Source organism: Balaenoptera borealis, assembly GCF_965194805.1.
Source record: "Balaenoptera borealis genome assembly, chromosome: 9".
Taxonomy (NCBI): Eukaryota; Metazoa; Chordata; class Mammalia; order Artiodactyla; family Balaenopteridae; genus Balaenoptera; species Balaenoptera borealis.
This window is the reverse complement of record NC_138873.1, coordinates 15,214,333-15,227,831: the sequence shown is the minus strand read 5'-3', so window position 1 is coordinate 15,227,831 and position 13,499 is coordinate 15,214,333. Positions and strand designations below refer to the sequence as shown.

At 45.0% G+C, this 13,499-nt stretch overlaps 1 protein-coding gene across 1 annotated transcript in view; it reads left to right on the top strand.

Moving 5' to 3' along the window:
- The window catches only part of MTHFD1L (methylenetetrahydrofolate dehydrogenase (NADP+ dependent) 1 like), a 204,545-nt gene extending 202,979 nt beyond the window's left edge, over positions 1–1,566 (top strand). The window contains exon 28 of the mRNA XM_082405462.1: positions 1,200–1,566. The gene's annotated coding sequence lies outside the window, so the exon portion shown is untranslated. The remainder of the gene's footprint in view (positions 1–1,199) is intronic.
- The last annotated feature ends 11,933 nt before the right edge of the window (positions 1,567–13,499 follow it).

The window sequence follows — 13,499 nt, the reverse complement described above, 5'->3', positions numbered from 1 at the left end:
ATACCTTTAACCAACCCTTTGAGTTTTCTGAAAATATGGAACCACAGACTCTAAGCCTCTTTAACTATAAAACTGTTGATACCGAGGTCACGTGGTCAATCCACGGGTCTTCCACCGAGCCCACCCTCATCTCTCCCGCCACCCACCTTCCCTCCCCAGTAGTCACTGTGCCTCGTATCTAGAGTCACCAGAGCCACCGACGGGAGGCTGGCACGTCACTGAGAGGAGGGGCAAGGTCTGCACCAGGCAAACCTCCCTTCCTAACATCAAAAATATTTTCTTTTTGTTAATGTTTACTATGATTGTGATGCTTCTGTTTTCTGTTTACTTCCCTGATTTGAACCAGACATCGGGGAGTATTTGAAACTCCTAGTCCCCTGCCTTCATCACCGTCTTCTGTTCTGAAGCTAATAAAGCATCCCTTCTGGCTCCAGACCCTGCCCTCATCCGTGGGAGGCTGGCTCGCTGTATTCCAGCCGAGTTTGAACTCTTGGCCGAGTGGATAAATTCCTCCTTGTATAAATTCAGATCAAAGGCCAAGTGCTTGTATTTTACATTTCTCCTGATGAACACTTTTTTTTTTTTTTTTTTTGGTACTTAGGTGTTTTGTTTGCTTTTTTCTTTTTAAAATGTAGTTTGATCACTTCTTTTTCTAAAAGATTGGAGAATTCACAGTGACAGAGAGTGCTAGTATCCTTTGCGGGAAAACAACGAAGCTTTAACAATAATAAGAAATTCCAGATTCACTCACTTCCATTCTTGTCCTAAATGCATTTTTCAGACCTTGCTCTCTGTGCCTGCTATAAAAGAGAAACTGAAATCCAAGGCAACAGGATTGCTAATCTAAAATCCTGGATGTTCTCACTTGACAGGATCCTGGAAACGTGTAGATTCCAAATTTAGAAGTCATGGAATTTCAGCCACGGTCCCCAAGCAAAATCTTTTAGGAAATCAGAACTGCTGCCTGCCGTGTCCATGCTGGCTCGGTCCCGAGTGGTGCACAATCGGATTCTCCACTGCTCATAAGTAAAAAGATTCCAAGCAATGATCCCAGTCTTGCCTTGTGAATAGACTCACTTGTCTTCTCTTATATTTTCTTGTGGTCTCCAACTTCAGAGCTATAATATATGAACAGTTTGACACCAGAGGAAAAAAGCTGTTCTTAAACCACCGAAATATTTTTTTTTCCTGTTTTTCAGGCTCCACAAACACAAACTACTCCTTGCCTTTTTGCTGCAGTTGGAGAAGAAAGTGAATTTGAAATATGCTCTTACGCAATGCTGGGGAAATGGTGAAATAGGCCAAAGATTTATTCTTCGTTCAAGATGAATTCTGTTTGTAACAGAGTGTAGTGTTCAGGAAAAGGACCTCCACCAAGTCTGAAAGAAACTAATTTATTTTCTGTTTCTGCAGAGTTTACATTATTTCCCACTGCTTACACTTTAGAATGTTTATTTTATGGGGACTGGGGGATTAAAAGAGTGTGAACTAAAAGGTAACATTTTCCACGATGGAGTTTTCTATTTTGTCTTTGAACTGAAAATAAACATGTATGTAGAAAACCAACCAGCAAGCTTTCAGTGCCAGATAAGACTCACTGACTGCTCTCTAGAGGTAGCTTTTCATGGTGGGGTTGTTACCTGACACTGATTTCCTGGAAAATTGTGAATGCAATGAGAGCTTTATAAACATAACAAGGAAAAAATAACAGACAGAGAAATATCAGGTCAGTTGTGAAATCTTCTGACTGCTGGAAAGTGGTAATATCCTTTGGAACAAAATACATTTTATATCCAGAACTACTTTTCAGTGCCAGTGAAGTTTACATCACTTACCTAGAAACTGATGGGATTATGCTGGTTTCTTCCACCGATGAATGAATCTCAATGGCCATTAAGCTCTCGCAGGCCCATAGGGCAAGAGAAGTGACTCTTAAAGGTCGGGTGTTTGGCAAATGTTTTTTCATTTTTCCAGCCCTTAAATTGTTCCTGACCCTCTCTTGTTTCCATTTTTTCCCTACAATAATATAAAATTACATAAAAGTTAAGACAAAACCAAGGATTCAGGAACAAACAAGCAGTGATTGTCCTCTAAGCAGTATAAGTAAAATAGTCACCATAAATATCTTAAATGTCCCCCAGGCACATCCTGCAAAAGTCCTTGCCATCAGATCCTGCATGTTCTTGTACTGCACCCTCAGTGACCCTGCTTGTTAGCTGCTCTGCCCATAATGTATCTTTATGCGCAGTTTAATTTGTTCCAAAACACTGTTTAATAAGTAAAAAGCCTCCCCACGCAAAGACTGTCTGTCTGTCCTGAGAATAATTTTGCTTCATGTTTCTGAAGTGTCACGGTCCCATTGTCATCCAACCCACCCGCCCCTCTGTCCCTGCCTTTTATTTGCGTGTATGCCTCTCCAAATACACAGTGAACTAGCATCTCCGATGTATGAATCTATTTCAAGATTATGAGGGTTCACAGTCAATTGGTTCTCTATATAATGTGACCAGTGAGCAGCCTTTCTCACGAAATGATTTTTACTTAAATTTTTTTTTTTATTCTTTTCATTTTATTTTTTGGCCAAGCAGCATGTGGAATCTTAATTCCCCCACCAGAGATCAAACCTACGCCCCCTGCATTGGAAACACGGAGTCTTAACCACTGGACTGCCAGGGAAGTCCCCGAAGTGACTTTTAAGCAGTTCTCTTCTGCTTGTTATTTTCCTCTGCCATTTAAAGTTTCATTTTCTATTTTTGAAAATGTTTTAGGAAAAAAAAAAAAAAATCTTACAAACCTATATTCCAAGGGCTTTAGGCCAGAGACTTCTTTCCTTACCTGCTTTCACCAGGCAACTCACCAATTCATCAAAAAAAGGAGAGAAAAAAAAAGAGCATCCTGAATACAGATGTGGGAGAGCTTCTCAACACTCACACCGAAGGACGTATAATCCAGGTGTTGCTGGGAACTCCACAGTTTTCCCATCATGTGGGCTCGTCTTAACTGCTAGGTGTCAGAACTCATGTTCCGATGGATTGTTTTCTTTCATGCGCTAACCCTACCAGGATACACTCCTGCTGAGGGATAAGCAGCCTCCACTGAGAAGAAAGGTCTTTGGCAGGTTAAATAATGGGCTTATGAACTCATGATGACCGAGGCATTCATGGGCAGGAGAAGACGTTATTTTAGAAGAGAGCTAGTTACCTACCATCTCTTCTGAGGCCAAGGCATGAAAAAAAAAAAATCACATAACCTTTGGCATGGCGGGTTTTAGACAGAAATCTTCCCGAGAAGGGTAGATCCTGATTTCTCTCTGCCTCTATAACTGAAATGTAAGAAACTACTAACAGACCAGAAATGGTGAGGGCCACAATGACCACCATGGCACGCAGAGACGTATGGCCTTTTTTTTTTTTTTTTTTTTTTTTTAATAAATTTATTTATTTATTTTTTGGCTGTATTGGGTCATCGTTTCTGTGTGAGGGCTTTCTCCAGTTGCAGCAAGCGGGGGCCACTCTTCATCGCGGTGCACTGGCCTCTCACTATCGCGGCCTCTCTTGTTGCGGAGCACAGGCTCCAGATGCGCAGGCTCAGTAGTTGTGGCTCACGGGCCCAGTTGCTCCGCGGCATGTGGGATCTTCCCAGACCAGGGCTCGAACCCGTGTCCCCTGCATTGGCAGGCAGATTCTCAACCACTGCGCCACCAGGGAAGCCCGAGACGTATGGTCTTGCTCCCTCTCTGCTCAGGGTCCTGAAGTAACACCTGCAAGGGTTAAGACCCAGACCAGAAGGATATTCTGAAAGCCGACAGGGGAACGCACCATAGTGATTAACAAAAAAGCAAGGGAGAGATGAATGGGGACTCAGGAAAATAGCGGCAAGGCAATTAGCCAATCCATTCCTTAATATTCTTTTTATTTCTCTATTTCTGGGGTTATTCTCTTTGTTTTAACTGGAATGTGCTGACTCCATTAAAACGATACATCAGTGTTCTTCTTCACAACAGATATTCAAAGAGGATCCTCCTGTCTAACATTACCCAGGGGCTGTTTTTTAACATAATTTACACCTGCCGATAGATAAGATGGTGTAGGAAGCTTACTTTATTTATTCCAGAAGAGTCCACATACACATATTTGTCCATTGCTTTTGTATAAATGTATATGTACAAGGGAGTAAAAATTAAGTAATAAGTGCACTTTTATAGCATTTGTTACAAACCTGTAATCCATATCCACCGAAAAAGTTGAGCATTGTGGCAGAACAGTTGGTTACTAATCAGAGCCTCACTGGTTCCTTAGACTTTAATGCAGCCATGGATCGAGGGACCCCAAAAAAGCTCTTATAGCTACACTTTAAACAAGGGATAGTGCTGAAATCCAAGAGTCCATGAACTTGGATGGGGGGAAAAAGTACATCTTTGTATTCACTAACTTCTAACTGTAATGTCACATTTCCTTCCATTATGAATGTCAGCAGCAAATCACAGCAATATTCACAGTACCTGTGTCTGTCGCAGTAGAAATCACTGACATTCTAATATTACAGTTTCTGCAGAGAGTCACAGTAGCAATTATGCCCATCACAGTAGCACATCATCTAACAAGGCAGATGTGCCACTATCCTGTTATTTCATGTGTCAAGAGCCACATATATTGCTGTAATCAAATTTGATAACTTTTTCAACATTTTAATAACTGCATTTCACTGTTGTTCTGCGTTATAATCATACGTGGTATTTAAAGATATTCTGAGAAGGGCTACACAGCCTTCATCTGACTGTTTAAGGGATCTATGGCACCAAAATGGTGATGACCCCCAGGGACTGGATGAAATTCTAACCTCCTAAATCCTGCAGCCTGTTGTGATGCTCTGGGATGTTAATACATCTGCATCTGTGCTCCAAGCTGTCCCTAAGGGTCCCTGCTCCAGGGCTCCTGTATCTGAGGTCCTTGTTCCGGGAGTAGCCCAGGTAGCACCTGTCACTGGAGCCCTCTCAAGCCTAACTCAGATGAGAGAAGAAGCTCTGGAAACTGTAGAGTGCTGTGTCAATGTAGAGCTTGCTTAGCAACCCCAATCCCTGGGCCAGCTCCTGAGCTCCCACCTCTGCCCTGCTTTGGGGTCAAACTTTCCCACATGGCTTTAGACGCTGCCCCTGGCAACTAAGGTTCTACCTGACCTGGTCTCCCCAAGGCTCACACAGAACCTCAGCTTGCGTCCTAGTTCTGGGGACCACTGGCTCAGGGTAACCACAAATGCCATTCCCACAAAATTACAAGTTTTACTGTATGGTTTTCCTGATAAGGGATCTTACCATTGTTGAGTAACATTGTTTAATTCATTGACTTGTTCATTTGTTCTGCAAACCCCTATTGGGCAGCTACCATGTGTGAAGCAGAATGTCTTAAAAAGAAAAAGAAGTCGACGTACAAGGTCCATGACTGAAGGGAACGTGTTGGGGCATTCCCCACTGTATCCCAAACCCACAGAGTAGTGGAATGTAAGGTAGTAGTTGATCAGTAAGTATTTTCTGAGCGAATTCATCCGTCCACTGACTGAGCACGTGTCAGCCCACTTGCTGACACCAGTGATTGGTGTTGGAAGTGGGGGGCAGTCCTGTTGGTTGGGGACCCTGCTCTCTAACCTGTGGGGTCTGCACTAACTCTGGGTAGTGAGCGTCAGAACTGAATTGAATGGAGTTGTAAGACATCCAGTTGGTGTCGGGAATGTACACCAATGGAGGATTTCGTTAAGCAAAGGATTTTAGTTCATGTCGTGAAAAACTATCGAGATACATAAATACCAAAAGTTTCAGAAATCATGGGGCAGATTTCATGGCCTACATCATGTCCCTGACAGATTGCCCATAGGCCCCCATGTCACACTTTGAGAACAACTCTTACTCAGTTTTAGATTGAGCTATTGGTCAATTCGAAGATCTGATTTGGTTTCAAGCCCTTAGCCATCAAGAGATAGGCAAGATTTCTGCTAGACCCCATAAATTTCCTGAGAGCAAGCCAGTGTCCGCAGATCTGGGCAGACACCGTTGGTCACTGGAGATGAGACACTAAATAGCTATGTCCCTTCCTGAAAGGCCAGAGTCCCCCCTACCTGGCAGCTGTCCTTGGGATGTTACCCACAGTTGCACCATGTTCTGAACTTGCATTAAAACAACCATAGATTCAGGGGATTGTCCAAAGAACCGTTCTTTTCTTTCTTTCTTTGGCTGCATTGGTTCTTCATTGCTGCACGCAGGCTTTCTCTAGTTGCGGCGAGCAGGGGCTACTCTTCGTTGCGGTGCGCGGGCTTCTCACTGCGGTGGCTTCTCTTGTTGCAGAGCACGGGCTCTAGGCACACGGGCTTCGGTAGTTGTGGCACGCGGGCCCAGTAGTTGTGGCGCACGGGCTTAGTTGCTCCGCAGCATGTGGGATCTTCCCGGACCAGGGCTTGAACCCACGTCCCCTGCATTGGCAGGCGGATTCTCAACCACGGCACCACCAGGGAAGCCCCAAAGAATCATTCTTAATGATGACTCTGGGCCTTCCTTCAGGTCTCAGTAAGATGGTTGATTCTAGGACAAAAGATGAATGTCATGAACCAAGAAAGATGGCGAAAATACTTCATAAAAATGGAGTAGGACCATGTAGTTGAGCCGTCAACATGAGACAAAAAAAGAATGAAATGCTCTGCTGTGCCATCCTCCTGTGATCTCAGCCTTATCAATGTGGGTTGTCTTCCTAGTTAATCTAATGCTCTTCCTTTGTGCTGCTCAGGCTCTGGGGTAAGCATCCTTCTCAGGTCCAAAGTGTAGCCACCTAACCTAGCGTTGCTTTCCTGAGTCCAAGACAACGATGAACACTTTCCATGGAGCAACACCGTGACTGGCCACGGCCAGTGTATTCAAGGCAAGCTAAATCCATATGAGCTAGCTGAACATCGAAATCCTCTCTGGGCAGTTAATAGCAGACTCCCAAGCATTTGGGCTAGTTTTACTTATAGGTTTTAGAATCATGATTTTTTTTTTTTTAACTGGTCTCAGGACCATCTGCATTAGAATTACCTGCAATGCTTGTTAAAAATGTAGCTTCCCACCTCCACTTAGACCTAGTATATTCAACTCTCTAGAAATGATCCTGGGAATCAGTATTTTAACAATTCACTAAATTATTCTCCTGCATCCTAAATTTAAAAATTAACGCAGACTCCGCTTTTGTATCACCACTGTGCTTAGCACGATGCTTCACACCTAGAAGGTGCTATGCAAGGACTTGTTGAAAGCCTGAGTACACATTTCTAGCCGTCTGTCTCCTGGCCCGTGGCGGCCCTACCTGCATGTTATGCATCATCCCTACAGCCCTCTCAATTCCTGATACCCCTTCAGAGCCAAGGAATTAAGTTTTGGTTTTTTTCATGGCATTTCTCTCCTGCCTTCCTCAGCTGTGGCTTTTCCAGGCTCCCAAGCACCCCCCGCCCCAAGCTGAATCCTTAAACCATCTCAGGAACCACAGACCTCCTAGGAAGATTCAGTGGACAACGAAGAAATATATGAGGCCAGTCAAGTTCAGGATCTCTCATCCTAGACTTGTGTCTAATAATCCAGTATGGGTTGAGTGCCTACCCAGGCAAGGCCTCACACTCGGCTCTGTGGATTAACGAGGATGATCAAGGTCGGGGAGGGGCGCTGGTAAAATGGTCCCAGAAGCCACTGGGAGGATCCTGGAGGCATTGGGGGATGGCTTTCCACCCGTCTGCCAGAGGGAGTTTATACCCATGCTTTTGAGTTTTTCATAAACTCACACTCCGTGGCAAGGCTTCCCTTCTCTTTAGCACCCTAGGTTTGTATTTAAGTCTCCTGAAATGCTTTAAAAAATACAACCTTTCAGATACGTTGTCAATCATATTTCATCCCACGATTAGAATGAGACTCAAGGCAGGTTTGTTCTGAAAACAGCCCTTGTCTCCTCTATTTTGGCAGGGCAGAGCTCAGAGGAGGGCAATGGAATTGCCCAGACTGAGTCTGAGGTTAGAGTGTTTATGTAACAAATCCACTAAACTTAAATATTTCTCGTGGTGTGGTCAGGGCCGCAAACCTTTGCCCGGGCTCACCACGGTGAATGTCATCTGTTTACTCAAGCCTGTGTGGGCATCTCTGTTTATGTGAAAGGACCCTGCTAGCTTAAAGCCAGTTAATATGTTCGGTCATAGATCATGATGCTTACGTATTTTACAATAAGGATTGCAAAGACAATTTTTCAAAGTAATCAGACTGGTTAACATTTGTGTGTGCACTGAGCAGACATATTGAATGAATGTTCGCTTGGCAAAGTCTTACAATTAAGGAATTTTTCTTCCCCAGATAATTACATGAGCCCTGATAGTGTTCCTCCAAGCCAGCCTACCGATTACCTTCCCCCTTGATAGAGACAACGTGTACCAGACAAACAGCTGAGACAGACACCCCGAAGGGACTGGAAAGGCTCTCCTGGGGCCAGAATTAGTCAACTATATGAGAAGTGATGCTTTCCAACTTCATCACGGAGCTGGGAACCAAAGGATGCTTCAGGGGCCAGGGGAAATGATGCTGAATAACACCCCAACTCCTTCCAAGCCATTTTCTACTGTGGCTTCATTACTGAGTTTGAAATGTGAATTCCCAGAATATCAGACATCCCCAAACTCAAATGGGAGTACAGAAAGGCATTCCAAAGCCAAATGTAAATTATTTTTAAATTATTCATGCCACCTCGATAGCCATTAGAACAGATAATTGAACTAACTGTAAATATGTATGAACAGAAGTGACAGAAACAGAAACATCCACAACAAACTACAGATGAACAGAAAAATCCACTTAAGTGCTAAATAATTAGGGAGGAGAGAAGCCAGGGGAGGTGGGAAGCCATAGTTGTAGAGTGATGAGTGATTTGGGACTCAACTGGCAACAGCCAGCGAGATGGGAGCTGGCTTGAAGAAGAGGAGGGCTGAGCCTTGGCAGAGAGGAAGGGGGAGTGGTGAGGGCTGAGGAGGGAAAATAAGATGAATCTGTGGTGGGTTCTGGTTTCTGACAAATCTGAGCTCAGCGAGGCAAAAGTGACAGATGGAACCCCGGCCAACATGAAAAAAAGAAAGTACACACTATATGAGATATTTGAGGTCCTTCTGGAACCTCAGGACACAGCGCATGGAAATAACATTCCATCTGCAGCCTTCTACCCCAGGACTGGCCCCCTTCTCTACAGAGTGAGCTAGGGGTAAAAATGCTCTTAGAAGCAGCGCTCTCTTCCAGAGAGTAGCAACTGATTTGGGAGCAAGAATGTGTTACCTGGCAAATGGTTTGGGACTCCCCTATTTTAAAAAATTCAGAGGGTTTGGGAATTCCCTGGCCGTCCAGTGGTTAGGACTCCGTGCTTTCACCACCAAGGGCGCGGGTTCAATCCCTGGTTGGGGAACTAACATCCCGCAAGCTGTGCAGCATGGCCAAAAATAAATAAATAATTAAAATTTTTTTATAAGTTTATAGAAGCTGGTTTGTAGACGTGGTGACTCAAAACACTTTAAAAAGATTCAGAGGGTTCAAAGCAGCTAGTGAGAACACACAGGTTTTAAGTGTAAAAAAATGTGATGCTGTCCCCCCCCAAAAGGTTCCTGTTCACCACCACGGCGTGTTCCGGTGCAAACACAGGCAGGTAAATGATAGAGAAATTGCATTCAAACCCTAACGAAGTCGGCAAGCAACCTGAGAATGAAAGCCCCAAATTAGCTGGCGGTATTGATCATTCCTAAAGGAGACATCAAGCATGAAAAATTCAGTTCCTAGCAGATTCTGAAGCAGGAGCAGGGATTTGAGCAAATGTCCCTCATCCATGCAGACACCTGATGGTTGCTGGCAGGTCCCAGACCTGAGCCGCGTCAACTGTCCCGTGAGGACTGAGGGTGAAGGAGACCAGCCCTGTGGGGCGGATGAGGAACAGTCTAGATGAAGGCTCACAGCCACCTGGATAACAACAGACATAGGAGATAAGTGAGTAAAGGCCAGGGTCTATCGAGTTAAGCGCCAGAGAGGCTGTCTCCAATGTGTGTAAGAAGACAGTAACTTTACCACGGAGCTTGTGCCCTAGCTCACACGGCCCCCAACCTCTCCACACCAGGGCTTTCCCCTCAGTGTGACCAAAGCGGGCAAGTGTCGTCCTAGGAGGCAAAGCTGTCTCTACACCCTGTGACCAGAGCTCCCACACTGAGGATGGAAGCACAGGGCAAACCTACCAATCCCGCACAGGCTGCAAAGAGACATCACGGGCACTGACTCTGGTCCTAGACCTGAGTTATGGGATCAAAACAGAGAAATTAATGGCGAAATTGGTAATATTTCCACCCAGATATTTTTAGGATAATCGTGTTTAAAATTCTGTGGTCTTGGGACTTCCCTGGTGGCGCAGTGATGAAGAATCTGCCTGCCAATGCAGGGGACACGGGTTCGAGCCCTGGTCCGGGAAGATCCCACATGCCGCGGAGCAACTAAGCCCGTGCACCACAACTACTGAGCCTGTGCTCTAGACCCTGAGAGCCACAACTACTGAGCCTGAGTGCCACAACTACTGAGCCCGAGCGCCTAGAGCCTGTGCTCTGCAACAAGAGAAGCCACCGCAATGAGAAGCCCACGCAACGCAAAGAAGAGTATCCCCCGCTTTCCGCAATTAGAGAAAGCCCGTGCACAGCAACGAAGACCCAACACAGCCAAAAATAAATAAATTAATTTATTTTTTTAAAAAATTCTGTGGTCTTACAGAATTGTCTCTGAATCACTGTACCTAGAGATGAATAGCATCTTTTATAGGGTATTCGATTAAACTTAACAAACATTTTTCAGTGTTAAGTTCTTATCCTGTGCTTGGTACCAAGGCCAGGCTCTAGGCAGACACAGCCAGGATAGATAAGGACTTCACACAGCACGGGTAGGCAACTACACTGCAAAATGTAATGCACAACAAACGGATGATTCCTGATCATTATTACTGATAGTAGTATTTCTATTTCTGCTGTCAAAAATCCAGAAACGGGACTTCCCTGGTGGCACAGTGGTTAAGACGCCGCACTCCCAATGCAGGGGGCCTGGGTTCAATCCCTGGTCTGGGAACTAGATCCCACAGGCAGGCCACAATTAAGAGTTCGCATGCCACAACTGAGGAGCCCACCAGCTGCGACTAAGGAGCCCACATGCCACAACTAAGACCCAACTCAACCAAATATATAAATATTTTAAAAATCCAGAGACAGCTAAATTCAAACCATCAGATCAATAAAATGGTAATTAGTAAGAGTTTATTGTGCACATAAGGACAGTTCACGAACTGGGGGCTTTCAAAACAATAGTGGAATGGAGCTGAGAAGTATGTGTTATATAGGACAGCTTATATAGTGAAAATTTGGAGGCTGTTTATTTTTTACAGTGATTGGTTATAGCATTGAAGTTTTTCCTAATAATGGGGATTGGGTAAAATGTTTATCTTATGCCAATTTTGGAAAACAGTCTAAGTTTCATTTATGATTTTCAAAGGCATCTACAAGAAGCGACCCAAGCTAATGTCACTTGTGTTGCAGGATAAGCTAAATTAGTTTTTCCTTACATGGCTTAACTGGTTGTATCTGTTTAGGGAATTTTCAAGTCTGGTCTCCATTTTGTAGTTTATTTTATCACTGCTTAGTAGCCCATAGCAGGAGCTGCTCAAAATTTTTGTTGTTGTTGAATGAATGAATTAACCAATTCATTATCAACATGGACATTACAATTGCCCAAGATGGCAGCGGGAAACAGGACAAAGAGAAGAACCCCTAAGTCAGGCTCCATTGGGAAAATGGCAGGCTTGCCTTGGAGGTTGGTAGAAAATGGCAGTGAAGGATGGATACTTCACCTCACATTGACTGAAACGTGTCCAGGGGTCAACAGTAATGCAGAGAGAATAATTCATGAAGTTAAAGGAATAAGACTTTTTCCTTAAAGACTTCCTCCGTCTGCTCAAATACAGTTGACCCTTGAACAACATGGGTTTGAACTATGAGGGTCCACTTATACGTGGATTTTTTTCAGTAGTAAATGCTACAGCACTACCTGATCAGAGGTTGGTTGAATCCATGGATGCAGAACCAGATTCGAAGGGACCATGTATGTGAAGGGCCATGTAAATTATATGGGAATTTCAACTGCGCGGAGGGTCAGCACACTTAGCCACCCCCCGCCCCTGCGTCACTGTTCTAGGATCAGCTGTACTGTATCTAGGTTGAGGCTTGCGAGCCTGAGGGGTAGAATCTAGTAACGTGCTGGAGTCTGGATGGTGGGAAAAGGGAGTTGGAGGGAGCCCTGCAAAGTGCCTGCCGGCTCTGGGGTCCCTACCAGGGGTTGCCCCAAGCTGTGAGTGCAGGTGCCGCCAGGACCTCTGAGGGCAAAAAACTCCCACACAGGGAGCTGACCCCTGAGGAAAGAGTCCTGCCTGCTCCCTCAGAGTCCTCACCTTTTAGATGTGAAACCCACAGACGCGGACCAACGGGAGGGCCCGGCCTGGGCTCCCAGGAAAGCTGATGATGCCCTCCCCTGAGACAGCCCCTCTAGAACAATCTGGTCCTTGTCTGCCACCCAAGGCGCCCTGAGAAAAGGACTGGAGAGAAAAGGCACTCGCTGGTGCGCTTTATGAATGAATTTAATCCACTGTCACTTTATTACCCATCTGCTGAGGGTGTGTCGTTTTCACGTGACCTGGTTAGGGCTGTGCAGGCCGACAGTGAGGCATCAGAATGGCCACAGTTACAGCTGTGTCCCCAGAGACTCGGCCCCCCACCTACACACTGAGGCATCACAGGCAGAAAAAGTGCTTTGAACTGAGAAAAGAACAAAGCTCTGCCGTGATACTTCAGAGGCAGCAAAGGAGCTTGAGGACCCATCAGGTGGTTTTGCCAAGACAGCTCTTAGTTGCCTTCAGCAGTGGAATCCAGGGTTTTCCCAACAACACTGCTTTCTCAAACTCCAGATCACCAGCAGCTCTGAACTGTCATCTTTTTTTTTTTAATATATTTATTTATTTATTTATTTATTTTATTTTTGGCTGTGTTGGGTCTTTGTTGCTGTGTGTGGCCTTTCTCTTGTTGCGGCGAGTGGGGGCTACTCTTCGTTGCGGTGCACAGGCTTCTCACTGCGGTGGCTTCTCTTGTTGCGGAGCACGGGCTCTAGGCTCACGGGCTTCAGTAGGTGCAGCACGCAGGCTCAGTAGTTGAGGCTCACAGGCTCTAGAGCGCAGGCTCAGTAGTTGTGGTGCACGGGCTTAGTTGCTCTGCAGCATGTGGGATCTTCCCAGACCAGGGCTTAAACCCATGTCCCCTGCATTGGCAGGCGGATTCTTAACCACTGCGCCACCAGGGAAGTCCCTTTTTTTTTTTTTTTTTAATTTTTATTGGAGTATAGTTGATTTACAATGTTGTATTAGTTTCAGGTGTACAGCAAAGTGAATCAGTTA